This window comes from Euleptes europaea, chromosome 6 (genome assembly GCF_029931775.1).
Source record: "Euleptes europaea isolate rEulEur1 chromosome 6, rEulEur1.hap1, whole genome shotgun sequence".
Taxonomy (NCBI): Eukaryota; Metazoa; Chordata; class Lepidosauria; order Squamata; family Sphaerodactylidae; genus Euleptes; species Euleptes europaea.
The window spans coordinates 42,521,746-42,549,341 of NC_079317.1; the positions used below are offsets into that span (position 1 = coordinate 42,521,746).

The 27,596-nt window shown below is 43.7% G+C and overlaps 1 pseudogene; it reads left to right on the plus strand.

The window, feature by feature from the left end:
- The first annotated feature begins 14,218 nt into the window (after positions 1 to 14,218).
- LOC130479422 (actin, cytoplasmic 2-like) lies at positions 14,219 to 15,687 on the plus strand (annotated as a pseudogene).
- The last annotated feature ends 11,909 nt before the right edge of the window (positions 15,688 to 27,596 follow it).

Here is a 27,596-nt window from a genome sequence, read left to right on the forward strand (position 1 = left end):
TTGCTTTTTGCCCTTTCCAGATTTTTGAGCAACCATGGCCAGGTGGATTTAACCACCTGAATCCACTCCTGAAGATCAGGGGTAGACTGGAGCTCTGGCGAGACGGGGGCAGAACCGAAAGGGCCAAAATCCGTCCCGTATATAACTTGGAAGGGACTAAAGCCGGTAGAGGAATGAGGCGCATTGTTGTACGCATATTCGGCAAATGGCAGCAGGTCGACCCAGTCGTCCTGGTGGAAATTTACATAGCAACGCAAATAACATTCTACTACCGCATTTACTCGTTCCGTTTGACCATCCGTTTGGGGGTGATAGGCGGAAGAAAGGCCCTGTTCCTCCACTCCCATTAACTTTAGGAAAGCCCGCCAGAATTTGGCAACAAACTGGACCCCCCGGTCGGAGAGGACCTTCCTCGGGATCGAGTGTAGCCTGAGGACGTGCGTGATGAACAGTTTAGCTAAGCCCTGGGCTGAAGGAAGACCTGCACATGGAACGAAATGAACCTGTTTGGAAAAGAGGTCTGTAATAACCCAGAGAACCGTTTTCCCCCGACTTGGAGGTAGGTCGGTGATAAAATCCATGGCGATGACTTCCCAGGGACGGGAGGGGTTCTCAAGCGGTTTGAGAAGCCCCGGGGGTTTTCCCATCCGTTTCTTGGCTGTGGCGCAGGTGGGGCAGCTGCGCACATACAACTCTACATCAGATCTCATACCGGGCCACCAGAATTGCCTTCGAACCAGGTGAAGCGTTTTTACGAAACCAAAATGACCCGCTAGCCTGGCCCCATGTACAAGTCCCAATACTTCTTTGCGAAGGGAAGATGGGACATATAGTTTCCCCCCTTGCACCCACCAAGTGTTGGTTCGTTCCAAGCCAGTGGGGAGGAGATGGTGCTCCTCCTCCTGTAAGGAGGCGTCCCGGAGTCGCTGTTGGAATGCTTCCGGGATACCTTTGAGCGTAGGGGGGGTCTCCGGTTGGCGGGCTTGGGATCGGGTGGTGACGGCCAAGCCAGGGACTTCCCCTCGCTGTTCGGGAGTGAACAGGGAGTCGACGGGGCGATCGAAATCGTTGCGATACTGGGGAAGTCGTGACAAAGCATCAGCTAGGGCATTTTCTTTGCCAGGGACATGTTTGAGGGTGAACCGGAATTTTGCAAAAAATTGGGCCCACCGAATTTGTTTGGCATTGAGTTTTCTAGCTCCCTTGAGAGCCTCAAGATTCTTGTGATCTGTGCACACTTCGAACGGCAGCTCGGCCCCCTCTAAGAAGTGTCTCCATATGGTAAGGGCATGTTTGACCGCTGCTGCCTCCTTCTCCCAAATGGCCCAGTTGATTTCGGACTGGGAAAACTTCTTGGAGAAGTAGGCGCATGGCCTCAACCGTCCCCCCTCATCCCTCTGCAATAGGGCCCCGCCCATGGCTACATCCGAGGCATCCACCTGCACCACGAAGGGCTTGGTGCAATCCGGGTGAGCCAAAACGGGTTCGGATGAAAAAAGTAGCTTTAAACGTTCAAAAGCTTGCTGGCACTGGGGAGACCATTGCAGACGGGCTGAGGGGAGTGCGGCGCTAGCCCCCCTGTCCTTGGTACGCAACAGGGCAGTGAGGGGAAGCGCAACTTGGGCAAAGTTGGGAATGAAATTCCGGTAAAAGTTGGCAAACCCCAAAAACTGTTGAAGTTGGCGGCGGGTAGTGGGGGTTTCCCAGTCCCGCACCGCCTGGACCTTGGCGGGGTCCATTTCCAACCCTTGGTGGGAAATCACATACCCCAGAAATGTAATAGAAGGTTGGTGGAATTCACACTTGGACACCTTAGCATACAGTTTGTGCTCCCGCAGCCGCTGGAGCACTTCTCGCACTAGGCGCACATGTTCTTCCATGGTCTCAGAGTAAATAAGAATGTCATCGAGAAATACCACCACCCCCCGAAACAGTAAATCATGCAAAACTTCGTTAATTAATTGCATAAAGACACTCGGAGCCCCCGAAAGTCCGAACGGCATGACCAGGTACTCAAACATCCCAAAACAACTGGAAAAGGCCGTTTTGGGTTCGTCTCCTTCTTTGATGCGAATGCGGTGGTAGGCTTCTACCAAGTCCAGTTTGGTGAAGATTCGGCCCTCCTTTAATTGTGCTAAAAGGTCAGGTATAAGAGGGAGGGGGTAAGCATTAGACTGGGTGACTGCGTTCAGTCTGCGAAAGTCAATACACAGTCTTAAATCTCCCGTCTTTTTCTTTACAAAGAAAGCTGGGGCTGAATAAGGAGCCTTGGAGGGGCGTATGAAACCCCTCGCCAGATTGACATCCAGATAGTCTCGCAATACAGTCTTTTCACTAGGGCTCATGGGGTAAACCTTTCCCTTAGACAGTTTGCCTTCCCCTACAATCTCGATGGCACAGTCCGTTTCTCTGTGGGGAGGCAGTTCGTCGCACTCTCTAACATCGAAAACATCAGTAAACTGCGAGTACTCAGAGGGTAATTGAGGAGAGACTGGGGCGGGGGACCCTACCAGTGCGGCGGCTGGAGTTCTGAGTACCCGTTCCTTGTCATGCAACCCACAGGGGTTTTCGGGGAAGGAAAGCACCCGTTTAACCCAATCAATGGAGGGATTGTGTCCCCTTAACCAGTTCATCCCTAACACCACAGGGGTTACAATAGGGGCGATGGTGAAATACAACCGTTCCCAATGTTCCCCCACGGACATAATCACGGCTGCAGTTCTGTGGGTCACAGGGCCCCGTTTAAAGTCACTCCCGTCCATTTGGGAAAAACGGAGGGGTCCCGGAAGCCGCTTGCGCCGGACACCCAACTTCTTGGCAGTTTCCTCATTTATCATGGTGCGGGCACACCCCGAGTCGACCAACGCGGGGACCTCTAACGGGGGACCCCCTTTGGGTAGGGACAGATGAACACGCACAAATACATTGTCCTCTTGGGCGCTTACCATCGGTGGAGCTCCTTGCACAACGATAGGGACGGTCTGCTGCGGAGCCCCCTCTACAGCAGACCGACGGCGTTTTTTGCCGGCTGTTCCCACTCTTCCTCCTCGCTGGAAGAGGGGGACGGGGTGGTGGCTTCCGGGGAGCCGTCCGAATCAAAGACGGTATTTGTAATCCGGGACCCCGATGGGACCGTAGAGTCGGATGCCCCATCCTGGGGGCGCGCGTGGAGAGCGGAGGGTGCGCCGGAGCGCCGGCTCAGTGGTCCACTTCTGCGGCGAGGCTGGCTGTCGGCGGCCGGTTTCGTCGGCTCGGCCTGGGTTTGGCGGGGGGGGGGTCGGACGGCCTGAGCGAGAGGGGCATTGCGATGCAAAGTGACCCTTTCCCCCGCAGATCAGGCAGACGCCGGCCTCGAACCGCTTGCGGCGTTCCGCGGCCGAGAGACCCCCGCCACCCCCTTGCCGGAGTTCCCGGCCACGGTCACCTCGGGGCCTGGGGTCTCGCCCAAGCCGTTGCTTGGACAAGTTCAGGAGTTGTTTGCGATTCTCGATGTCAGCAGCATGGCGAACCCAACCTTCCACATCCGGGGGGTTCCCTTGCATGAAGGCCCAATGTTGGAGGTCTGGGTTGAGACCCTCCCTGAAACATTGTACCAAGGTAGCTTCACTCCAGTCCAGAATTCGGCTAGCCAGTGACTGGAACTCACTTGCATACTGCGCCACCGACTTAGTCCCTTGGCGCAGTTGCATCAGGGAGGCTTTAGCCCGCTCACCCAGAGTCGGGTCCTCAAAACGGTTTCGGAGTGCTACCATGAACTCGTCCAGGGTTCGCAGCACCGGCGAGCGGAGTTCATACTGCAACACCATCCAGGCAGCCGCCTCCCCTTGCAGTAAGGAAGCCACGTACTGCACCCGGGACTCCTCAGAAACGAAGGTTCGGCCTTGTTCCCGCATAAAAATGTCTACTTGGACCATAAAAAAGGTCAACTGGTCTCCCGACCCGTCATACGTGACTTTCAGGTCCCGACGGGCCGGGGGGGCAGGGGTTGCGGGCGGAACTACCGGTGCCCCGTCTGGGGGAGCACCGGCTGGAGGTTGCAACTTCAGCGCATCTAGGGTCGTGGCCATCTCACCCATTACGCGTTGCATGGTCTCCATCTGCTCCTGCATAGCCCGGCGGTCTTCCTGCCACTGCTTTCGTTCTTCCTCCATGAGGGCCTCTTTGCGGGCCGGGTCCCCTTCGAGTCCCGTGCTGGGGAAGGCCAACCGGCGATCCTTCGCCGCAGTCCGCGAGAGCGACCAGCCCTTGGGAGAGTCCAGCCAATAAGTAAGCCCCCGGGGACGTTCGTCCCGATCTTGGTCGGGGGCGCGACCCTTCGGTTTCTTTGGCTTGGCTCCCTCCTCCTTCGGGTCCGGCTTCTCCGGTTCGTCCGGTTCCTTGGGGGCATCGGGGTTAGGGGTGGTGTCCTCGTCGGCTGACATTCTGTCCAAAGCGGTACAGCTGCAGTCCGAGAGGCAAGGACTTGCAACTTAATGTGAGAGATCCCCCTCTCTGAGTTTGCTTCTCCAAATCAGTTGCTCAGACGTTGATACAGAAACAATAGATTTATTGAAGCCTTCAGGAGATGAGACAGGCACAGGTAGAAAGTTGCAAGTGAGGGGCTATACGGGTTTACAGAATATATTGACTCCAGGGCACTGGGGCACTGGGGTTCACACTTATTGTTATGGGAAGTTACAAGCTTGGCATAATACAAAACATCAGACGGATCCCAGGAAGTCTGGTGCGGCTATCACACTTCCAAGGCCGCACCGGCCTGAGGGAGTACTGGCAGGAAGAACAGCGGGGGGGGAAGATACATGGGCCATCAGGCCTGGCGCCTGAGACCAGAAGGTGTGAACTGCTTTTACGAGTTCACTGATAACACCGCAGGTGATGGAAAGCAGAGACACAAAGACAGAGACCCTCACAAGTAATCTATACCAGCATCCTATTTCACAAAGTAGCCAAGTAGTTGCCCTGGAGGGCCACCAAACAGGGTGTAGAGGCTTCCCCTGAAGTTACTTCTTATCACTAGTATTCAGAGGTTTATTGCCTTTGAATGTGGAGGCCCCCTTTAATCATCACAGCTAGTAAGTACGAGGGCAGGGGCTATTTGTAATCCACTTTAAAACCATCCATGCAGGGGACCATCACTATATGCACTGACAGTGAATACCCCTATTTAATGACCTGCCAAATGAAGAAGCACTTCCTTTTTTTCATCCTGAATCTATTGCCCATCAACTTACTGGTGCTCCCAAGTTCTAGTATTATGGGATAGAGAAAAAGAGTTCTTTCTACTTTCTCCACCCTATGCATAATTTGGCAAACTTCGATTATGTCCCTATCATGTGACATAAATCAGCATTTATATAGTCACTACACATATCTCATTTATCCTCACCACAAGTTCTTATCTTTACCACATTAACACTAGGCTTTTACTTCTCACACTGCCATGCAATTTGATAAATATTTGGGTGATGGTTTTGATTGGCGAAATATTAGACTCACTTTGAACACATGAACACATGAAGCTTCCTTGTACTGAATCAGACCATTGGTCCATCGAGGCAGCAGCTCGATGGGATCACACATTGGATAGCTCTGCTGCTGTTTGTATCTCTAAAACACTGGAAACACAGGCAGTTTAAACTTACATAAATAATGATTGCTTACTGCACCCAAAGTAACTCTTGTGGCCAGGAATCTATTTTTATCCCACTGTTCCCTCGAGAAACTCAAGGAGGAGCACACATGGTTCTCCCTTCCCCATTTTATCCTCAGAACAGTGCTGTGAGGTAGGTTAGGCAGAGATAAGTGCCTGGCTCAAGGTCATCCAGTAGGTGTTGGGGCAGACTGAGCGTTGGAACTTCAGTCTCCCTGATCCCAGCCAACGCTCTCACCACCAGCCAAGTTGGCTCTCATCCCTTCATGAAGAAGACTCACTTTCCCTTATGAACCTGCTATCCAAAATCGTCACCTCTTTGTCTAGATTCATTTTCAGTCTGTTGATTTGTTTTCCCCTGCAGCCTTTGGACACATCAATAATCCAATTACGTTGGGTAGTTCCCCCCCCCCACGACAATATATCCAATGCCATTTCTCCCTTGTCTACCTTTCTCATCCTTATTTCGCTCTAAGATGAGATCGAAACTGTAGAAAAAGACTGGATGGAAAGGTCAACAGAATTCCTTTGCCCTAAACAGTTATATAGAAGAGTTTTATCAGGTGCTGCTGCTTTTTTCTGTTCCACTGCCAAAATTCCTATCCAATCAAAAATGCAAGTGTCCCTGTCCTCTTGTGCAACTGAGCATTGTCCAATACTCAGGTCAAAGTCAGGTAACAAAAGCAGGGCGTCACTATCAAGGTGGACCAGCAATAGCCAAGTCCTGCAAGCAGAGAGCAGGAGAGATATTCAGGATTACATCTGAGATCTTTAGCAGTCACAGAGTGAGGCTGAACAAAGGCTTCCAATAAGTGAACCACTGAAGGAGAGTGAGCAATCTAACAAACGTTGCACAGTGATTGGGTGCATGCAAATCACCTGATCTCTGACCCAGCCATTTCGATCGGCCTTCAAGCAATGAGGGTGAACTGTGACTCTTAGCAGGTAATTAAGTAATGCTGCCATTCTGAGTATTATATGGCACCCACCACCTCAATATCTTGGTGTTTTCCAGACATCTTTGAAGAGAAGAGAAAAGTCATTGTAGTACGTTTTCCTTTGAAGCAGCTTCAGCTGAGCACTTTGATTCATGGAAGGCAGGATACAGTTACAGTAGCTGCCTTAACAGACCTAGCGGTACGACACACTTTTCAAGTGACTTAATTAGACCAGGCAAACCAAATTCTTGTCAACTCCTCTATATTAACTGATGACAATTCCATTTTTAAATCTTTTGAATCATTTGAATCACACTGTCGTATGTTTATTTGCAGGGAATCCAGCATTTTTAAAAAAAAATCCTAGTAAAAATAGGTATTAATATATTTATTTCTATTCTCAGCCATGCTAGTTAATTAGGGATTCTGTTTTTTTAAGCTTTCCATTTTTATTAACTCAATAAAATATGATGTCAGTCCCAAGACAACTAACTGGAAAAAAATCAGGAACAAAATGTACACATTAACCTACTACCTGAGCGGGAGATCTTTCCGCTGTTAATGTTGCTTGTACATTGTGTTACTGTTATTCTTTGGTTAGTTTTTATGTCTAACAAAAACTTCCCTCTGGAAGTTTTTGTTAGACATATATTCAACCAAAATGGACCCTCCATCCCCTTACTACAGCTGCAATACTCATATTACAACATTGGAAAGATAAAAGCCCACCTCCAATAAATCAGTGGACGGAGGACCTTAGAATATTTGAATCCATGGCTTGTAGATGACAATCGCATATGGACTTATTTTTGGACATTTGGAAACCATTTATAGAAATGTATGTGTAGATCTGCCACCACTGTTGTTATATTTTTATATTTTCTTTGTGTATATCTATCTTTTTTTTGGGGGGGGGATTCTTTGTTTTTATTTGTTTTAAAAAATAAAATTTAAAAAAGTGTGTGTGTGTAAAATATACAGAGAATAGGCCAAGTGGTATTTCCATCATCCTTTATTTCTTGAATGCTGTCACGTCTCTACAAAGTGGCTATTAGCCTTTTAAAGGAGTCATATTTCAAGGATCAGGTGGGAAAGACAGAAGCGTTGGATGCACCTCACTGCACTGCTGTTCATCCTCAACACTTTGCACAATGTGAGAATGTTTAATAATTCCTACCCAGGCTACAGATAAAAATCTTGGGTGTCACATCACAAGTGACAGTGCTGGTGTGAGATTTGCGGTAAAACAATATTCCAGCTGTAGCTTTCATTTACAGAAATAAAATAGCAGGCCGGAGCTAGGTGGAGGGGAAGCATGGAAAGATAAACATTTTAGTCTTTTGAGGAACATTTGTATCCAGTCTAATTGGAGCTACCAAAATGCGGGAGCTTAAAAAAGCATTCATAAGGGAAAGAATATTATGGCACAGCACACCCTTTTAAAGATCTTTCTTCAGGTCTCCTTTTCTTTTTCAATTAATCCCTGAAACGTTTAACTTCTAAAGACATCCAATCCAGGTGGATCACCAAATATAAATAAGCCTTTTCCCAAATAAAGTATGTGGCAACTGGGGGGACAGGCGGCCCTATTTTTCTCCCATTAATCACTAGAAACTTCACACGCAGGGAAGGTCTCTGGGGAGATTTCTGGCTGGGAAAAAGATCCTCCCTGCTCAGTTTTAATCAGTCCATCCCATCTGTAATGGCTTTAGAAAATTGTTAATGACATAAAGTGACAGTCGAAGGGCTTTTTGGTCTGTCAGTATAGAGTTTCTGTGAGATCTCTAACAAACTCCTGCACACAGGCCTCAAAGCTTCTGGAAAATGATCTGGATTACGGAGGAATAAATTTGATATGTCAGCAATCACAACCAGGAACCAAAAAGAAAAGGTTTCCTTAATGCTGTACTTTCAAGCTATAAAGGGGAAATTCTAAGATATATCTGGCTTAGAGACAAACCACATAAGAGTGCTAGTAATACCCGGACTTATAGGGCAACTTTACAGAAATGGTCAAAGTAGACACCTAACTGCCTAACAAGTTAAGGACAGAAATGTAAACAAGCCTTTTTTTTTTTTAAGGTATCTGCATGGCGTTATAATTGCCTTTAAGATCAAATCGGATGAATTAGGCTCAACACTGACTGCCCATCTAGTCAGTATTGCTGTTTATTCGTTTCAATATACACAAGATGTTCCAATGTGAATACTAATTCAAACTTTTGACCAGGTAGCAATCTTGCTATTACTATTTGGAAAAGAGTGGAATCTGATGCCATGATTAAAAATAAGGGATTGATTTCTTTCCTTTATATTAAAAGAGCAGCTTCTCAGTTTCTAACGTGTATTTCAATTGGTTCACATTCAACAACTGAGGGTAATGCACAGGGAAAATCAGAGCTGCTACAATTTGAAGTATAATTCAACATAGCACTGAAAGATCAAATGACACAATAACACTCCTTCTATTATGCAAGCTACTGGGCTGCATTCTGGTCTCGGTTGCAAGTGAGAGAAATTAATTGACTTCAGTGAACTTGCTCCTTTATACCATTTATCAGTGAGATCAGAATCTGGCTCACTGTTCTTGGCTTGGTAAGTACTCTTGCATCTGTGAATTTGGATCACTTAGGAGGAGTTGGATAATAGGTATGTAAATGGAAATTTGCCCAAATTTTATTCTGCTGAGTAAAACATTCTCTTCCTTCTTATTTTTCAATTTCCTGAAATTTGCTTCATTAATCACATATGATGACAATAAAAAGACTGAAAAATTCACATGTGCATAAAGTTTGCCAAGGCTGAGTTGTTTTGGTGAAATAAAGTGTTTTGATATGCCTCGCACAGGCATGCATGTTGGCTGTATTTTCTCCATATGATCCCTCCTACAGAATCACAAATGCAGTGAGAAATCTCTATATGAAATTCAGTATGTAGATGCAGGCCAATGGACCAGCAAAAAAATGCAGAAATTGCTATTGGATGCATGCTTCACTTGCAGAAGGTGCCAGGTTCAATTCCCAGCTAAAAGAATCTCTGGGTAGCAGAGGTTGGAAAGATCTTTCTCTACCCAATAGCCTAGAGAGCCAGTTTAAGACAACTTCATATATATTTTTTGGTGGTGGGAAGTGCTGTCAAGTCTCAGCTGACTTGTGACAACCCTATAAGTTTTCTTTTTTTAAAGCTTTTAATTTTAAATCAAAAACATAAACTTATTGCATTGTATGTGGAGCTTACTTTGCATCTACATTTCAATCATTAACTTCTTTAGATTACATCATTCTATATATTCCAATAACAAAATACTTTTTCATAAGCATAAATAACTCTGGTTCTATTCTTAGTTTTTAGCTATATAGTTTTTTAAAAATTTCACTTTTCTTGAAATTCTGAAAAGGATCCATTACGTACAAGAGATGTCAGTTTTGCCATAGTTGTATATTCTGTTAATTTGTTCAACCATTCCGTTAACTCTGGATATTTCTCTGCTTTCCACTTTATTGAATACATCACTCTTACTGCTGTCAACATATATTTAAATAGTTCATTATATATTTTGGTATATTGTTTGGCAAATGTTTAATAGCATGTTTGTTTTTGGATCCAATGCAAATTTAAACTTTTGTATCTTTTGCATTTCATCATGTATCATTTGATACAGTCCAAGACCAATAAAAATAGAATCAATACAGTAATTCAAACTTCCAGAATATCAAATAACTCATGAGAAAAGAAACATTTAAAATTATGAATTCACAGAATTATACATCATCTTATAAAACGTATAGCTAAAAAGCCTATATATGGCTTTACCAAGTTTCCCAGTCTTATAGGCTATCCATCCAAATTTGGCGACCTTCAAAGTGATCTCTTGATTCTTATCTACTAGCATTACTAAGAGGAGAGGCCTTCTATTTTTACTGGGACGGCGGAATAATATCAGCATCCAATATTTTCTTGCTTTCTTACATGACCACCACATATGATAAAATGTTGTATCCATATTCTTTCATTTCCAACATTCCCCATTAACATCTTTTGCTGGTTTTTGCTATATCTTTAGGTGTGATATACCATCTAAAAACATTTTGTACCAATTCTCTCTTAATATTTGACATTCTGTAAACTTAATTTCTTTAGTCTGAAGGTTCTCCCACTGGCTCCTATGTAAGCTTCCTCCAACATTTTGCACCCATTTTATCATGCAATCTTTTACTTGCTCTTTTTCCATATCATATTGTAATAATAGTTTGTAATTTTTTCCTAAGTGTCTTGAGTCACCAGTGATTAGTTGTTCAAAAGTCGTCTTCTTTCTTAAGTCTCCCCATTCTTTTATTATTTGTTCTCTTAACTTTGAAGCCATTTGATGGTATAATAACCATGGAATGTTCTTTCCTTGATCTGTAATTGTTTACCAAGTTTTTATTTTCCCTTGTTTATCGATCATATTCTTGTAAGTTATATGATTCATTTTCAACCATGTACTTTTATCACAATAAACGTCTACTGGTAATGTCAGCGGTGAGGTTGGAGGACTTATTCTGCCTCTGCATTGAAGCCATATTCTTAGTAAACCATCTCTCAAAATATGACTTCCATCTTGCGTTTGGATTGTTCTTGATTACTTCTTGCTCCATAGATAATTATGCATCCCTTCTTTAGTATCAATTGTTTCAAGTTTTAGACTAGGGCTGTCGATTCGGTTCGTCCTGAACCAAAAAACAGCCGAATTTCCCCCAATTTGGCTGTTTTTCGATTCGGGAAGAACCAAACTCAAAAAAGGCGGGAAACGGGGGAACCGAATTCGCCGACTTCGGGGGTTCGGCAAATAAATTCGGCTGATTTGGGGTTCCCCCTGCGCCATCATGGGGCTTCCATGAAGGCGCGGTGGGGCGTGGAACAGATCTGTGCCTCCCGGCCGGGAGGCACAGATCTGTTCAACACCCCCACGTGCCTTCAGGGGAGCCCCCTGAAGGCACGTAGGGGGGCCCTTTAAATATATCTGTGCCTCCTGGCCGGGAGGCACAGATCTGTTCCACGCCCCCCCCCCGCACTCCTTCAGGGGAGCCCCCTGAAGGCACGCAGGGGGCCCTTTAAATAGATGTGTGCCTGATCTTCAGGATAGGGGTAGGTTTGGATCTGATGCCTAGTGAGGGAGTTCCATGGTCTGTAGCCCTCGTATCTTCAGGTCTGCCTCTTCTGGCTCACCCCCCAAAGAACATTGCATTCATTGCCTCAACAAGAGCCAGGGCTTTTTCAGCCCTAGCTCTGGCCTGATGGAACTCCTTCCCAAGCAACATCAGAGCCATGCAGGACTTCAAAGTATTCTTTGTAAAATAGAGTTATTCCATCAGGCCTACAATTGAGGACAGCCATGATGTCATCTGTGCTGTTATTTTAATTAGGTTTATGACCTATGGTGATTGTCTGGCTGCAAGAGTTTAGCAGTAACCATCTTTTTTGGTGTCATCTGCTGTTCTTAAATGATTATTCATGATTGTTTTTAGTGATATGAGTATTTTAATGAATATTTATTGTGCCTGTAGGCTCGATTTAATGTTGTTACCTGCCCTGAGCCCGGCTTCGGCTAGGGAGGGCATAATAGAAATGGAAAATATAAATAAATAATAAATGAATAGAATATGTATCCTTTTATTAACCAGGTTGTTATATTAAATGATTGGTTATAATTTTGGGCATAATAGTAGTTTTACGGTTATATTAATAGTGTAAATATTTTACGATTTAATTGTTGATTTTTAGGTGAAAACAGGGTTGCCAAAATAACTTCTTTTTATTCATTTAATGATAGGCTATGACAATTCAGTTAGGTTGCCAACCCTGGCTATGGAATTCCTAGAGATTTTGGGGTGATGCCCTGAGAGGGCAGAATTTGGGGAGGAATGGAACTCTCAGCAGGGAGGTGATGCCAGAGTCTGTCTTCTAGCCCCTTTTGCTCCAGGGGTACTGATCTCTGTAGTCTGAAGCTTAGTTGTAATTCCAGAAGACCTTCAGACTGCACCTGGTGGTTGGCAACCCTATAACTCAGTGAGTGCCAGTTAAGTAAAGTGAGTTGAGGAACAGATAATCCTACTAAACTGTGATCTTATAATCAATGCCCAATATATAAACAAACATACAAATGTAAGACAACATAACCTAAACATACAGACCAAATCCATTCAAACTTGCCTCCTCCAGAGGTCTCTAAAATGTGAAAATAATATTTTCCTGTAAAACTTACAAAATAAAGCATCAACAATGCTTTAAAACATGGTGCCAGTTTCACAAAAGATTATAAAAGAAAGCCTCTTCAATGAATTATTTTCAAGCCATTTCCTAGCAAACTGCTTCCACTGCAAAATAAACGCTCAGATCCCTTAAAAGACCATATAATAACAGTAGCTTTAATTTGATTTGTATACATGGTACTTGATGATGCATTGCACAGGGCTGTGTGCCCATTCTCTCCATAGTGTGAAGAGGATCATCAGTCAAATAATATGCCAGAACTGGGTTTTTAAAAAGACAATTTAGCTTGCCTGTCACCACTGATAAATTCAATAAGTGAATGTAAAATAGTAATAAGCTTTAATCAGTGCAATTGCTAGATTAATCAACCAAAGCTAGAGTTGATTAATGAGCTCGAATTTGAATGGTGGGGGGATAGGCACTTTGTTCTTTTTTAGACTATTTTTGTTCCTTTATAAATTAAATAATAAAGATGGCTTTCGCTTCAAGCAGCAAAATATTTTTACTTGATTTAATCTTATCTCATAATTCCATGACAGTATCAAAAATGCACCAATATTAGTATGACAAATGATTTCAATTAATCAAATTAATTCAACTAAATTCAACTAAATTCAACTAAAGATTAATTGGTTGACAACCCCAACAATGACTTCCTTTTAAAGAATATTTAAAGATATGCATTTATTCCTTTATTGGTTGGTTGGTTTATTTAAATCATCTATTTGCCCATCTTAGAGTTGCCAACTCTGGATTGGGAAATTCCTAATGATTTGGCGGTTGAATTTGGACAGGTTAGGGTTTTAAGAGGGGAGGGACCTCAGTGAAGTATAATGCCATACAGTCCATCCATCCTCCTAAGCAGCTATTTTTTCCCAGGGGAACTGATCTCTGTAGTCTGGAGATCAGTTGTAATTCTGGGAGATCTCCAGAACTCACCTGGAACCTGGCAACCTGAGTTCACATTTCTCCAGACCAATCAGGACTCAATGTGGGTAACAATAACATAAACACAATAAAAGTATACAGAATCACATAATAAAAATGTAAGACATTAAATAAAAACATTAAAACAACATTTAAAACCACCACTTTTTAGGTAACTTCTTAATGTATCCAAATATACCAGAAACACCAGCACCACTCAAACATCCTCGAACAACATTCAGAATTCCCATGCTGGGGGCGAGGGGGAATCTGTGATGATAGCCACCAGCACTCAGAAAACCAGGAAGATCAACACCACCAGTTCACCGGCTACCAGGACCAAGTTGGAAAATGACCCAAGGCAATGTTGGCCAAAAGGTTCTCACTCAGCCGGCAGTAGCGGATCTAACAGTGTCAGGTCGCTCCTCCTTCCTAGCACCAAAAAGCTCCCACCTTCTTACAGATTTGCAAAATGGAAGAAGAAATTGCAGCACTCGTCATTGACAATGGCTCTGGTATGTGCAAAGCAGGATTTGTTGGAGATGATGCTCCTCGTGCTGTGTTCCCCTCAATTGTTGGGTGCCCCCGCCACCAGGGTGTCATGGTTGGCATGGGCCAGAAAGATAGCTATGTGGAGGATGAGGCTCAAAGCAAGAGAGGTATCTTGACTCTTAAGTACCCTATTGAGCATGGCATTGTTACCAACTGGGATGACATGGAAAAAATCTGGCATCACACTTTCTACAATGAGCTTCGTGTTGCTCCTGAGGAACACTCTGTGCTGCTAACAGAAGCCCCCCTGAATCCCAAGGCCAACAGAGAGAAGATGACACAGATTATGTTTGAGACATTCAACACTCCAGCCATGTATGTGGCTATCCAAGCTGTGCTGTCCCTGTATGCCTCTGGCCGTACCACTGGTATTGTAATGGACTCTGGAGATGGTGTCACACACACTGTGCCCAACTATGAGGGTTATGCCCTTCCTCATGCCATTCTGCGACTGGATTTGGCTGGCTGTGATCTTATAGACTACCTCATGAAGATTCTGACAGAAAGAGGCTACAGCTTCACCACCACAGCTGAAAGGGAAATTATGTGAGACATAAAGGAGAAGTTGTGCTATGTTGCCTTGGACTTCGAGCAGGAAATGGCTACAGCTGCTTCCTCCTCCTCCCTGGAGAAGAGCTATGAATTGCCTGATGGTCAGGTGATCACCATTGGAAACGAAAGATTCAGGTGTCCAGAGGCCCTGTTCCAGCCATCCTTCTTAGGGATGGAATCCTGTGGCATTCACGAGACCACTTTCAACTCTATCATGAAGTATGATGTAGATATCAGGAAGGACCTGTATGCCAACACAGTATTGTCTGGTGGTACCACAATGTATCCTAGAATTGCAGACAGAATGCAGAAGGAGATCACAGCTTTGGCTCCTAGCACAATGAAGATAAAGATCATTGCCCCACCTGAGCGCAAATACTCTGTCTGGATTGGTGGCTCTATCCTTGCATCTCTGTCTACCTTCCAGCAGATGTGGATCAGCAAGCAGGAATATGATGAATCTGGCCCATTTATTGTCCACCGTAAATGCTTCTAAATGGACTATTGGCAAATGCATAGTGTTTGCTGCATGAGTTTTTTTCTCCAGTATAAATTTGCCTGGTCAAATGTATACACCTCATGCTAGCCTCATGAAACTGGAATAAGCCTTCTCTTCAAACATTGTCATTGGGAAGTCTGTCTCCGATAATCCTGTGAGGATGTCTACATGTTGCTGATATGACCCTGTACTCAAGTTAATTGTTCCCTTTATAGAAGTATAACATCTGGCCTAAGACTTGGTACAGGCGGCACTCATACATTACAAAGGTTTAACTTGTGTCCCACTACTAGGGACAGTGGTCTTGGCATAACTAGCAATGTTGGCCAAAGCAGCCCACCACTTACTAGGCAGGCCTATCCCAGGTGACTAGATGAGATGACTAGATAATGCTGCTTCCCCATAGAGTCTTTTGACAAGGAAAGATGCCAAAATTGATTTAACAGAGTATGCAGAATAAATATTGACCATTTTAATAGTTGGCTTATTATTATTTTATATATTGGCCTGCTGGAAAGTCAATCTTTGAAATAGTAGTATTAATTTTTTTTTTTTTTTTTAGCAAAATACTGGTCTCAAGTCTCAGTCTTTGTAACACAGTGAATTTGCTACATGTGGTGGTCTCCTTAAGGTTTTTCATTGTGCTTTGATTGATTGATATCCATAATGTTAGCAGCTAAAGAATTCTTCACTACAGCCCCCAGTGATCGTCTTTTGGAAGCTAATAGACAGGGAAATAAACTAACAGTGCAATCCTATGTAGAGTTACTTCAGTCTAAGGCTATTGAAATCAGTATGTTTTAGACTGCAATAAATCTGCTCAGGATTCTCCCTTACTGAAACATTCATTGCAAATGGAGAAAAAACAGCAGCAATGAATCCCAGGCTTCATTATGTCTTCACTGAAACGGTGGATATTTTAACGGAAGTATTAGTGATGAGCAACATTGGTTATTATGGGAGGGAAGATTCAATCCTGTGTTATCCTTGGTTCCCATGTCAATTGTTTTTTGACGATGTAATCAATACACTTGATTTTATCCATCTAGTTGTTTCTTGTGACATGGTTCTCTGATGATCTATGAAGGACTAGTCAAGGTTACACCTGAAAAAATGCAGGATATCTTAACATTTCCCTGCAAAATATCTGACAATGACATTTCATGCTAATTTCATCTGCGGTACAGAAAAAATATGTAGGAGGCAGGTTGATGTCAATTTAGTCATAGTATAATTTTTCAGCTCATAGAATAAGACATATTGTGGCATATTCTTTTTTTTGAAGGAAGAGAAATATAAACTTAGGGCAATATCTATTTCATTTCTACACATAGAATTATGCTCCAATTTTCTCAACCATTAAAAAAAAATAGGTGTGAGAAAACCATTCCTTTCACTGGTAGGCAGAGCTAGAAGTGGGAAATGGCCCCTTCCATTAAAACAAAGGACTGATCCTAGGGAGAGCAATGCATATGCTAAAGGATTCATGGGATCTATGCTGCATTTTCATGGTTGTGGGGGAAATGAATTTGAATCAGAAGCTTTGGGATTCAGCAGCAGCAAATGCCAGAATCTATCAAACAGCAAATACACCTTGGGTGCCATCTTGTATTTGCTGATGCTGATAGCAAACTTCTCATTCAAGTGAATAAAGCAGGATTCAAGCCTACAGAATTTATAAAGGTCACGATAACAGCAGTGTGATGATGCAGTGGTAGAGTCATGTCTGGATTGCTGTGCTGACCCAGTGATGCTAACTGGGTGACTTTGGGCCAGTCAGTGTCTCAGCGGATAAAACAGAGGAGGGAAAAAAACGTTTTTGGAGGAACTGTGGGATAAAAATTAGACAGATACCTACTTCTGAAAACAGCATTTCAAAGTAATGTCCAAAATGGCCCTGACAGTCCTTCTTGAATAACAATGAAGCTTCAGACACATTCACGGACAGTGACTGGTAGGGACTGAATCACCTCACTCTAGGGTTGCCAACTTCCAGGTACTAGCTGGAGATCTTCTGCCATTACAACTGAGCACCAGCTCATAGAGATCAGTTCTCCTGGAGAAAATGGCCACTTTGGCAATTGAACTCTATGGCATTGAAGTTCCTCCCCTCCCCAAACCCCGCCTTCCTCAGGCTCCACCCCAAAACCTCCTGCCGGTGGCAAAGAGGGATCTGGTAACCCACCTCACTCCATTGTCACTTTCTAAATACAAACTAAGTTCAAACTATACGTGAACCAGAATTGCTCTTGAAGAAAGACAAGCTTATTTGTTTATGCGCCATTTACCCCATTAAGATTCTGTATTTCTGTAACACAATATTTTGCTTCTCATATATTTATTCCTTGAACTTTGGTGCCATGGTATTGGATCACCTATATGTCTCAGTTAACAACGTCACCTGACCCGTTCCCATTTGAAATGAAGTCTTTTTAATGACAATTTTGTATCTGCTCGTTTGATGGTTTGTGGATCACTGTTTGTGCTTTTCTGTTTTCTTTAATAAATAGTGGCAAGTCAGCTATATACTAAATGGACAAACTCTACCAGCTAACCTCCTATTCCTTTGTGCCAAGAGCAATCATGATTAGGTAATGAAAGAGTGTATAAGAAAGTAGTCGATTATTTATGATAGAAACAAAATGAAACTAATGGGACAAGATGTGAAAGCTGTGATGCATGAAAGGTCCTATAGAAGTAGCTCTGGCACCATGACAAACGGAGAGAAAAGCTCAGTGGGAAATAACAGTGTGAACACGACGACCAAGAAGGGAGAATAGATGCACTGACCAAATCCTCGCCATCTGGTGTTTATTTAATCCACAATGAAGGTCAAATGGCTACTGATCCTCTCAGCCCTAGTCCACTGACTACAAGAATGGGAAGAATCAGTGGATTTATCAAATATGTCTGGAAAGGGTTCCTCATATGATATGATGGAGTTGATGTTATTGGAGCAACATTCACAGCCATATTTCAAATGAAAACTAATACTTGAAGTAGGGAAAAAGGTTTCAGAAGCCATCATGGCCTACTATTATAAATCAAATTATCGAACTGTATCTACCTAACTACTTTTTAAAAGATAGATCTTAATTACAAAGATGGGTGTTGACTGCTTACATTTTATTGACACATGGTTATTTTACACATACTGGCATATTCCCTCCCTTCCATAGTTCTTTTTCCTTCTTTCCACTAGATTGATTACACACCTATTTTATATAATTATTCCATTGGGAGACATTAACTTTGGGTGAAATATGTTTATTAGGCATTATATGTAAACAGCATACGCTATGAGTAAATCTTATGTATATTTAACAGTATTATTTTACATAACAACATTCTGTTTCCTGCAGCTTCTCCCAGTTGTACCCTTTCATGAAAGGCACTATTCTCTAATAAGCGCGATGCCATCAAATTTATCATGCATTGCACTGGAGTTGCACCTGCAGAGCAGAGAAGCTCTATTAATATTTAAAAGAGAAAAAAAATCCTTCATCACTTTTATTCTTGTTTTCAGCTTGCAGAGGAATGGAGGGAAGAATCTGAATAAATAAGAGCTAGAGGGGGGAAGAAGAGCCCCGTGGTGCAGAGTGGTAAGCTGCTCTATTGCAATCAAAAGCTCTGCTCATGACCTGAGTCCGATCCCAATGGAAGTCGGCTTCAGGTAGCTGGCTCAAGGTTGACTCAGCCTTCCAGCCTTCCAAGGTCAGCAGAATGAGTACCCAGCTTGCTGGGGGTAAAGTGTAGATGACTGGGGGAGGCAATGGCAAACCACCCTATAAACACAGACTGCCTAGTAAACGTTGTGATATGCTGTGACCCCATGGGTCAGTAACCTTTAACTTTAGAGGAAGGAAAGTGCTATCTGATAGACCTACTTCTATTGGAAAGTATTTTTATTAATAAGCCAATGATATGCTGAAGAATTATACTTTTCAGGCATGGTAGGGTATTCTGCTTAGAGTGCCATGGCTGGTATTCCAAATGGCTTAAAATGCAGACTGGGTGGGAGGAATAGGCAATCTCAGCTAGGGACATGTTGGGAAAGTGGTGAGGTAATATTTTCCCTTGGAACCATTTATCTTATTCAAGCTGCACTCACAAGTTGCTTAAGTCAAGGTATGGCCCCTGTCTTTTCCCCCCATACCATGGTATAAAGTAGACCAGTTATATGTGGAAGGCATTTTGATGGGCACAAGAGAGAAGAAGAGTTAACAGTCCCTTATGATGACCGGGGTTCAGCCACCAGACATCTAGGCTTTCTAGACTTCATAGAACCCACAGAATGCATCTAGCACTGCAGCCCCAATATGTATTGTCGCAGCTGCTTTTTAAAGAATGAAATAACACATTTGGGATGCCAGTTGAAGAAATCCAGTGTCATATATAGCTGGCCCTTGAGGAAAAGAAGGTGTGAGATCTGACATTTAGGCTATTTAAGCTAGAGTAATGCCTTTCTACAAGCAAGGAAGCCTTATCCTTTGAGAAGCCAGAAAAGCTGGAGCAAGGACTTGCTTCCAGGAGACCCTACCCTTGTTCTCAGAACAAGCAGATAAAATAATAAACCAGGGCCTGGTCTGTACCACTTCAAATGGCAGGAGAGGCTTACATGATTGACGGATCTTCCAAGTTCAAAATGTTCTTGACCTACAAAGTATACCTGAAGGAATGCCTACTCCCTTATGAACCTGCTTTAGGAACTTCAGAGGGCCTACTTGTGGTGCCCTTGCTTTCTGAGATTAGGCTGGTGGAAAACCAAGAGAGGGCCTTCTTGGTCATGGCATCAAAGCTCTGGAACTTCTTCCCAGGGAGATTCCTCAGTCCCCTCCTATTGCCATCTTCTTTCAGCAGGTGAAGACTTTTGTTTTGTTTTGTTTGACATTCACTCAGTGATCCATCCTTCCTAACCAATGTTTTAATTGCTGTTTTTATGTTTCATACATTTTTCATTCTGTTTTAATGATGTGTGTTGGGGGGTTGATTTTAATAGTTTTAAAATGTGGTTTTAATATGTATTATTTAAATTGTTAGCCACCTTGGCACCCCATATAAAGGCAAAAGGGTGGCTTACCAATTTTTATAAATAAATAAAATTAAAACCAGCAATTGAAAAATGATGTTGGTAGAAAGTGCCATCAAGTTGCAGCTGATTTACAACAACCCCATAAGGTTTTTAAGGCAAAAGATGAACAGAGGGGGTTTGCCATAGCTTGTCTCTGTGTAGCACCTCTGGACTTCCTTGGTGGTCCCATACAAATAGTAAAAAGGGCCTGGCCTTGCTCAGATTCCAAGATGTGGCAAGATCAGCCTAGCCTGAGTCATCCACGTCAGGAAAACACAATTTAACACTACACAGTTTGGATTACAATTACTCTTTCCCTTCTGTATCAACTAAAATTAATCCCCAGAGCAGTGAATACTTACTTACTTAATTTATATTGTTGGCAACCCCAGATGTTATGAAGATAAAAGGGAGGTGGAGAGAACAGGTTGTAAACTGGATCCCCATTGAAGAGAAAATTAGGCATAAATATTTAAATCAATCAACCAATGAATAGCATTACATGGCTTTTGTTCTTCACATGAACACACACCCATTTAAGAGTATATAATCTCATCTAGTCAGTGTGCACACATCTGATGATGATATTGTAAAACCTAAAATGATGCTGTTTGAGGACTGTGAGTGGATCTTTCACTATTGTTTTGCTTAAGGTGAGCTTTATGTCAATGCTATTTTAATGACTGTGGGGGTCTCATCAATAGCAGCTAGTTGTTCCAAAAGGTTCATTTGAAAGTTCTTCCCTTGCATGAAAGTTTGGAGAAGATGATCCCTCCCAGCTGAGTGTCAATGAGCAGGATTTTTTTGTATTTATGTGGGGAAAGCAGGTTTGGAGTTTGAAAGAAAAGGTGAGATGCAGACAGACAGATCAGAAAGTTGGTGGAAGCTGAATCACCTGAGGAACAGGAATCTTTCTGTGTCTGTCTCTCTCTCTCTGGACCTGCTACCTTGTAAAAGTGCCTCTTTGCTTTTATTTGTACTCTACTTGTATACTATTAAAATCCTGAAACATTACAATGTCACCTTTAGCTTCTAGTGCTCAGATGGCTTGATGGCTCTATTCATTTGTTGTTGTTGTTGTTTTTAAATTTACAAAACAATGCAAGAGAGAGGGAAAATGAAATCAAAATCCCTTACTCATTCCTTAACTTGCTGTGCTCTGGTGCTTTCAGCAGCTTGCTTTCGGGTAAACTCAATTACTAGATATCAGCTGGGCACTAGGAAAACTGCTTTAAGCACTGGCGTAAGGCATTGGAAAGGGCAATGTCTAGATTCTCTTAACTGCACACTATATTTTTGTTTAAAAAATAGAAACCCTCCCCACTCCTGCTTTCTTTACATGGATGGCTTGTCTTTTGTCCCTACCAAGGACAGCGGCAACTGAAGGATGTGTGTGTGTGATTTGTATTGGCTGTGTGCTTTAATGCATCCATGTGAAATGAAAGAGACATGTAGAATAAAGTCTCAGACAATTGATCCTGAGCTACTGCATAGAGAAAACTTCATTCGTCATCATAGATTTATTGCCAACCATCTCATTTGGTTCTGCCGTTCATGGAGGGGGGGGAAGTACTTGTCTCACCCATCTCCCATCTATAATGTATCTGACCTTCTTGCCTGAAGAAGAGTGTGCAAGGAGCATTTTTGCCTCACTGACCTTCAGATGCACTGTCAGAACTATTATGAGGGTGGATACAGGGTAGATCGCCTTTACTGCTTCCCTCTCTTCAGGGCTTACCTTCCAGAGCAAACAAGCAACACCGTTGCCCCTCTTACCTGCAGGCTTGCTGCTCTTCTTGTCTTTAGCAAGGGGTAGATCCTGCAGAATAATCTCTATCTCTCTTGCCCAATCTGCAAACCAGGAAAGATCATATTGGGGAAGTAAAGAACCTGAGACAGACTACTTGTGTGCTTGCCAGCAGGTACGAGCAAACACTTCGTTTATTTTTAACAAAGCAGAAACTAAATTGAACTGGAAATAATCAAACCAGACAGTTTTCTACCTATGGCTTCATGCTTCAGGTTAAGTGATGAGGAGCTGGAGATTGTCGCTGTTGGATTGACATTGACTTTTAATTGTATTGTTGGGGGTGATGCTTTTTAAAAATCCTTTGGTATTTTATTCTCCCTTATTTGATTATTGGCCTTCAGTTGCTGTGTTATTTTTAGTTTTGGTTGTGTTGTGATTTTGTTCTTTTTCATTTTTTGTTATTCTTATTGTAAGCTGCTTTGGAGTGTTTTTTTTAAAAAAAACAAAAAAGCAGGATAAAATATAAACAAATAAGCACAGGTCCACTAAGGTTGAAAAACACTAGTATCTCACAGCAGTGTGATATGAAATTAATATTGTAGATCAGAAGTCACCGAGAATGCTTTTTGAGCAGTAGATTGCAACATCCATCATCAGGGATGAGGTTTGTAAGTAATAATTGAACATCTGAAAAGACAAATTAGATGCCATATCTGTTTCCCCCCCTGTATTGGCAAAAGGTCAACCATCTAGGGCTAAATAAACGTCCTTTTTAGCTATTAATGATATCTTTACATTAACCTTGAGAGCAGAATGCTCACAGCTACCACATTCCATTGCTAACATTAAGGTTTAACAAACTAGTGCCAACCTTCAAATTTTCTATCAGGGTTTGAGCTTTTGTGAGCCACAACTCACTTCTTCAGATACCTGAAGATACCTGAAGAAGTGATATCTGAAGATAGCTGAAGACCTGAGCTGTGGCTCACGAAAGCTCATACCCTGACAGTGCTCTTTCTAACAGGCAGACCAGAAGCAAGCTTTTCTGTGAGATGTTTTGTGAGCCATAACAAAATTATAATGTCGCCATGCAAAGTTTGAATATCATAACAACTTTTGTGGGTGAGAATATGTTATGGCTTGAGCACTGGTCATAGTACTGGGATTATAACCAGTGTCTGACACATATTTTTACCCACCTTTAATCTTTCCGATATGGAGGGTGACAAGTGATCCGCCCCCATGTTTTTCCACCAATGCTCCATTCTGTTGTGTGTATGCGTGTTTACTTAACATTACTTCTCCTTCCCTTGGAGCCGCTTGCCCGTGGGTCCACAAGGATGTTATTGCTACTTCTCTCTCAACCATCTGTGTCTCATGGCATAATGTGGCCTCATTTTATGGGGCCTCATTGGACTCTATAATCAGACATTATAGGAAGTGGAAGGCGTGAGTGGCTATGATAGAACAGTTTCCCTGTCAGAGGACTACAGATAAATTTGAAAATATAGGTCTTGACATTGGAATGCATATTTGCTGCTATAGGCATAAGTTTATCTTGTAGGTAAATCTCAAAAACGGAACTCAGTGAAAATCTTCCGGGTAAAACTTGAGGTCACACTACATGTTACACTGCTTTTCTGTGTACAAACATTCCGGTATCTCCTTCTTCATTGCAAAGTACATTTGGGAGTGGGAGTTTCACAACAGGAACAGAGAGAGAATGTGTTTAATTATTACTCTGATAGCTAGATGTCTACTACTGAAACTCCTCCCGCAACTGTTTTTTTTTTTGCTCCAAGAATCATATTTCAGAGGCCAGATGCTGTGCTCTCTGCTTTCCTGCTATTATTATTTATTACTGCTGAGTGGGTTAGTAATATTTGAGGTTGTTGCTTTAATTTTCATTGTTATTTGTTTTTATGCTGTGAAATGCCTTGAGCGGTTTTCTGGAGCGAAATCTTCTCAATAAATAAATAAATTTGTGTTTGCATTTGTAAACAGTAAACATTTGTAAACAGTCTGATTCTACAAAGACACTGTAAATCCTAAAAAGAGGTGCACCCTTCTAAACCCAATGGGCCAAATACTTTGAAGGGGGCAGCTGACTTTGCTTATGCTTGCACTGCATAAGTTTCAAATCTGTAACAGCACCATCCAAGAAAGGTAACCAGGAAGTGGTTGCCTTACATTTTTCACTGTTCAGGAATGAGGAGTCAAAACTACACGGAAAGGTTCAGACTGTAGTCTAAGCAAGTGCTTTCACCACTTACCTGTAAGTGCTAAAGCTACAGTGCAAACATATTTCATAAATTCCAGAATGAAGATTTGCACATTCCCTTTTCTTTGAATTCTTGCAGAAGACTCTGTTTTTGTCTTTACATAGGACAACTTCTTCCATAGCTGATGCCACTTCGTTTCCATCCTGTTTTGTTTACTTCCACTTGCAAGCTGACGTAGTAGGTTGCACAAATTTGCATGATAAGGTACAGCCATATTTTATGGACCAAAAGGCCACACACTCCATTTTCTTATTTTGCATAATTTATTCTCCTGCCAAGATTCAGATTTTCAATGAATGTACAGTCTTTTCACAGGAAATGTGGGAACAGGGTAACATGAAAGACAAAGGTGAGTTATATACTCAGACTCCAAGAAGCGGTACTCACAGGCATCCTTTAGCTGAGGAACTAAAAGTATTGGAACTTTTAGTGATTCTCAATTCAGTATGAAAGATTTTATCTGTGTGGTGATATTACATTGCATCGGACACCTCCAACACTGATATTTTCTGGCACACCCACCCTGACTCCAAGCACAGCCTGCATCCTCTGCCAGCTTTGTTTATCATTGCCTGCACATAATGTGCCAAGAGGTGCCCAGCCTTAGCCCCCTCATCTGATGTGCAGCACAGCCAATACCAGGTTCAGAAAGATGTTGCTCAGTACCAAGGGCCACTCCTTCCCCGCCACGCCCTGCTGCACAGCCAGTGATGCACTGTTTCAGACACTCCCTCCACCACATGGATGTATCAGGGTGCTTGCCGATAATTCCTACCTCACATAATAATCCCACCTGATCCCTGCCACACAAGGGGGTTAGCCTGCCCCACCTGCTGGCTATAATGTCCTGCAGGCACTGACGCAGATCATTTAAATAGTCATCACATCCTTCCATAGAAAGATGTACACCATCGTCCCTGTTCAGGTGCAGCATATCATATTTGATGGACTCGTGTGCTATACACACTGCTCCTCCATCCAGAACAGCATTGTGAATAGCCTTCTTCCCCTTCACTCTTGCCCATTTGATGTGGGCCAGTTTTTGAGCCCCTCTCCAAGCTCTTCTTTGCAGAAAATTGGACCACACCAGAATGGTGTGAGGCAAAACTCCTTTATCCTAGCCACAACCCTATGTATTTTCCAGGTCAAGGCATTTCTTCGATCTGCAACAGTTCATTTGCATCCAGGTACAAGATGAAGATATCAGGATGACTTTCCTCCCTCAAAACCTGGTGGAGAGAGGACAGAAGCTGGCTCCACAACACACCATGTTGGCCCCACCACTGTACATAGGTCTCCGGATAAAGTCCCAACTGCTTCCCTTATTCAGAGGCAGTTGCTCTCTTGCTTTCCCAGAAGACTATGGAATGGCCCATCACCAGCCCCCTGATCAGGCTCCTCAATATTGTGAGAGTCCCCAACCTAGCTGGGCAAACTTCGCCAAATCAATTGCTCAGACTTGGATGCAGAAACAAAAGATTTATTGAAGGCTTCAGGTAGAGAAGACAGGCTCATGGATACAAAGTTGCGAGTGACTAGCTTATCGGGGTTACAGTATTTATCTACTACAGGGCACGAAGGTTCACACGCATGGGAGGCATGGGAGGTTACAAGGCAAACCGGTGCAGCATAAAACATCAAACAGTCCTAGAGAGACAGTGAGGGCTATCTGCATTTCAAGGCCGGACTCGGCCCGAGGGAGTGAAGGCAGAAAGCACAGCAGGGGAGGAGAGGTGGCACCTGGGCAAGAAGGACGAGGCGGGGGACTCAGGAAGATACACAGAGGTGCGAACTGCTTGTACGAGTTCAAAGGGGTAGAGCTAGAAACAGATAAGAGCCAAAACCAGATGGCCCTCACATTCTGCCCCCCTTAAGGCCCCCCTCCCGCGAGTTCGGGAGGTCGAGGCTTCTCGGGATAAGCGCAATGGAATTCGTGTACGAGCCGGGGGGCGGCCATATGGGGGGCTGCAACCCATTCATCGTGCGCAGCGCCTAGATGTTTCCACCGTACAAAGTAAAACAGCTTTCCCTTTTTCCACTTGGAATCCAAGACCTTGGATACTTCCATGTGGGTATCTCCTCCCACAACAGTGGGCACTTCTGGCTTGGAAGGGGGGTGGAACTGGGGAGCGGAGACGAACGGTTTGAGCAGACTGATGTGAAAAACGGGGTGTACCCCGCGAAGAGTTTTGGGAAGATCCAGCTCCGCAGTTACCTCGTTTATCACCCGGGTAATGGGGAAGGGGCCCACATAACGGTCACTGAGTTTTTTACAGGGTCGGAGGGAACGCAGATTTTTCGTGGAAAGATAAACCTGTTCCCCCACCCGGAGTTCCCATCCCTGTGACCGGTGTTTGTCAGCCTGTTCCTTGTATTTCCGCTTGGCCCGTTCAAGGTTCTTCTGTAGCCAGGGCCAAGTGGAACTGACCGCCTGTACCCATTCCTGCATCTCGGGCACTGCCTCGAGTTCGGGGGAGACGGGGGCGGCACCGAAAGGGCCGAAATCGGTTCCGTATACCACACGGAAAGGACTAAACCCCGTGGAGGAGTGGGGGGCGTTGTTGTAAGCGTATTCGGCGAAGGGTAACAGGTCCACCCAGTCATCCTGATGGTAATTGACATAACATCGGAGGTAGCACTCGACCACGGCATTCACCCGTTCGGTTTGGCCATCAGTTTGCGGGTGGTAGGCAGACGAGAGACCCTGTTCCCCCACCCCCATAAGCTTCAGGAAGGCCCGCCAGAATTTGGCAACGAACTGGGCCCCTCTGTCGGAGAGGACCTTCCTAGGGATCGAGTGAAGCCTGAGGACATGGGTGACAAACATTTTGGCCAACCCCTGCGCCGACGGGAGTCCAGCGCAGGGGACAAAGTGGACCTGCTTGGAGAAGAGGTCCGTAACAACCCACAGTACGGTTTTGCCCCTGCTGGGGGGTAGATCGGTGACGAAATCCATGGCGATCACCTCCCATGGTCGGGTGGGGATCTCCAGAGGTTTCAGAAGCCCTGGGGTTTTGCCCCCCCTGTTTTTGGCAGTGGCGCATATGGGACAACTGCGAACGTACAATTCTACATCCCCTCTCATGCCCGGCCACCAGAACTGCCGCCGTACCAAATGCAACG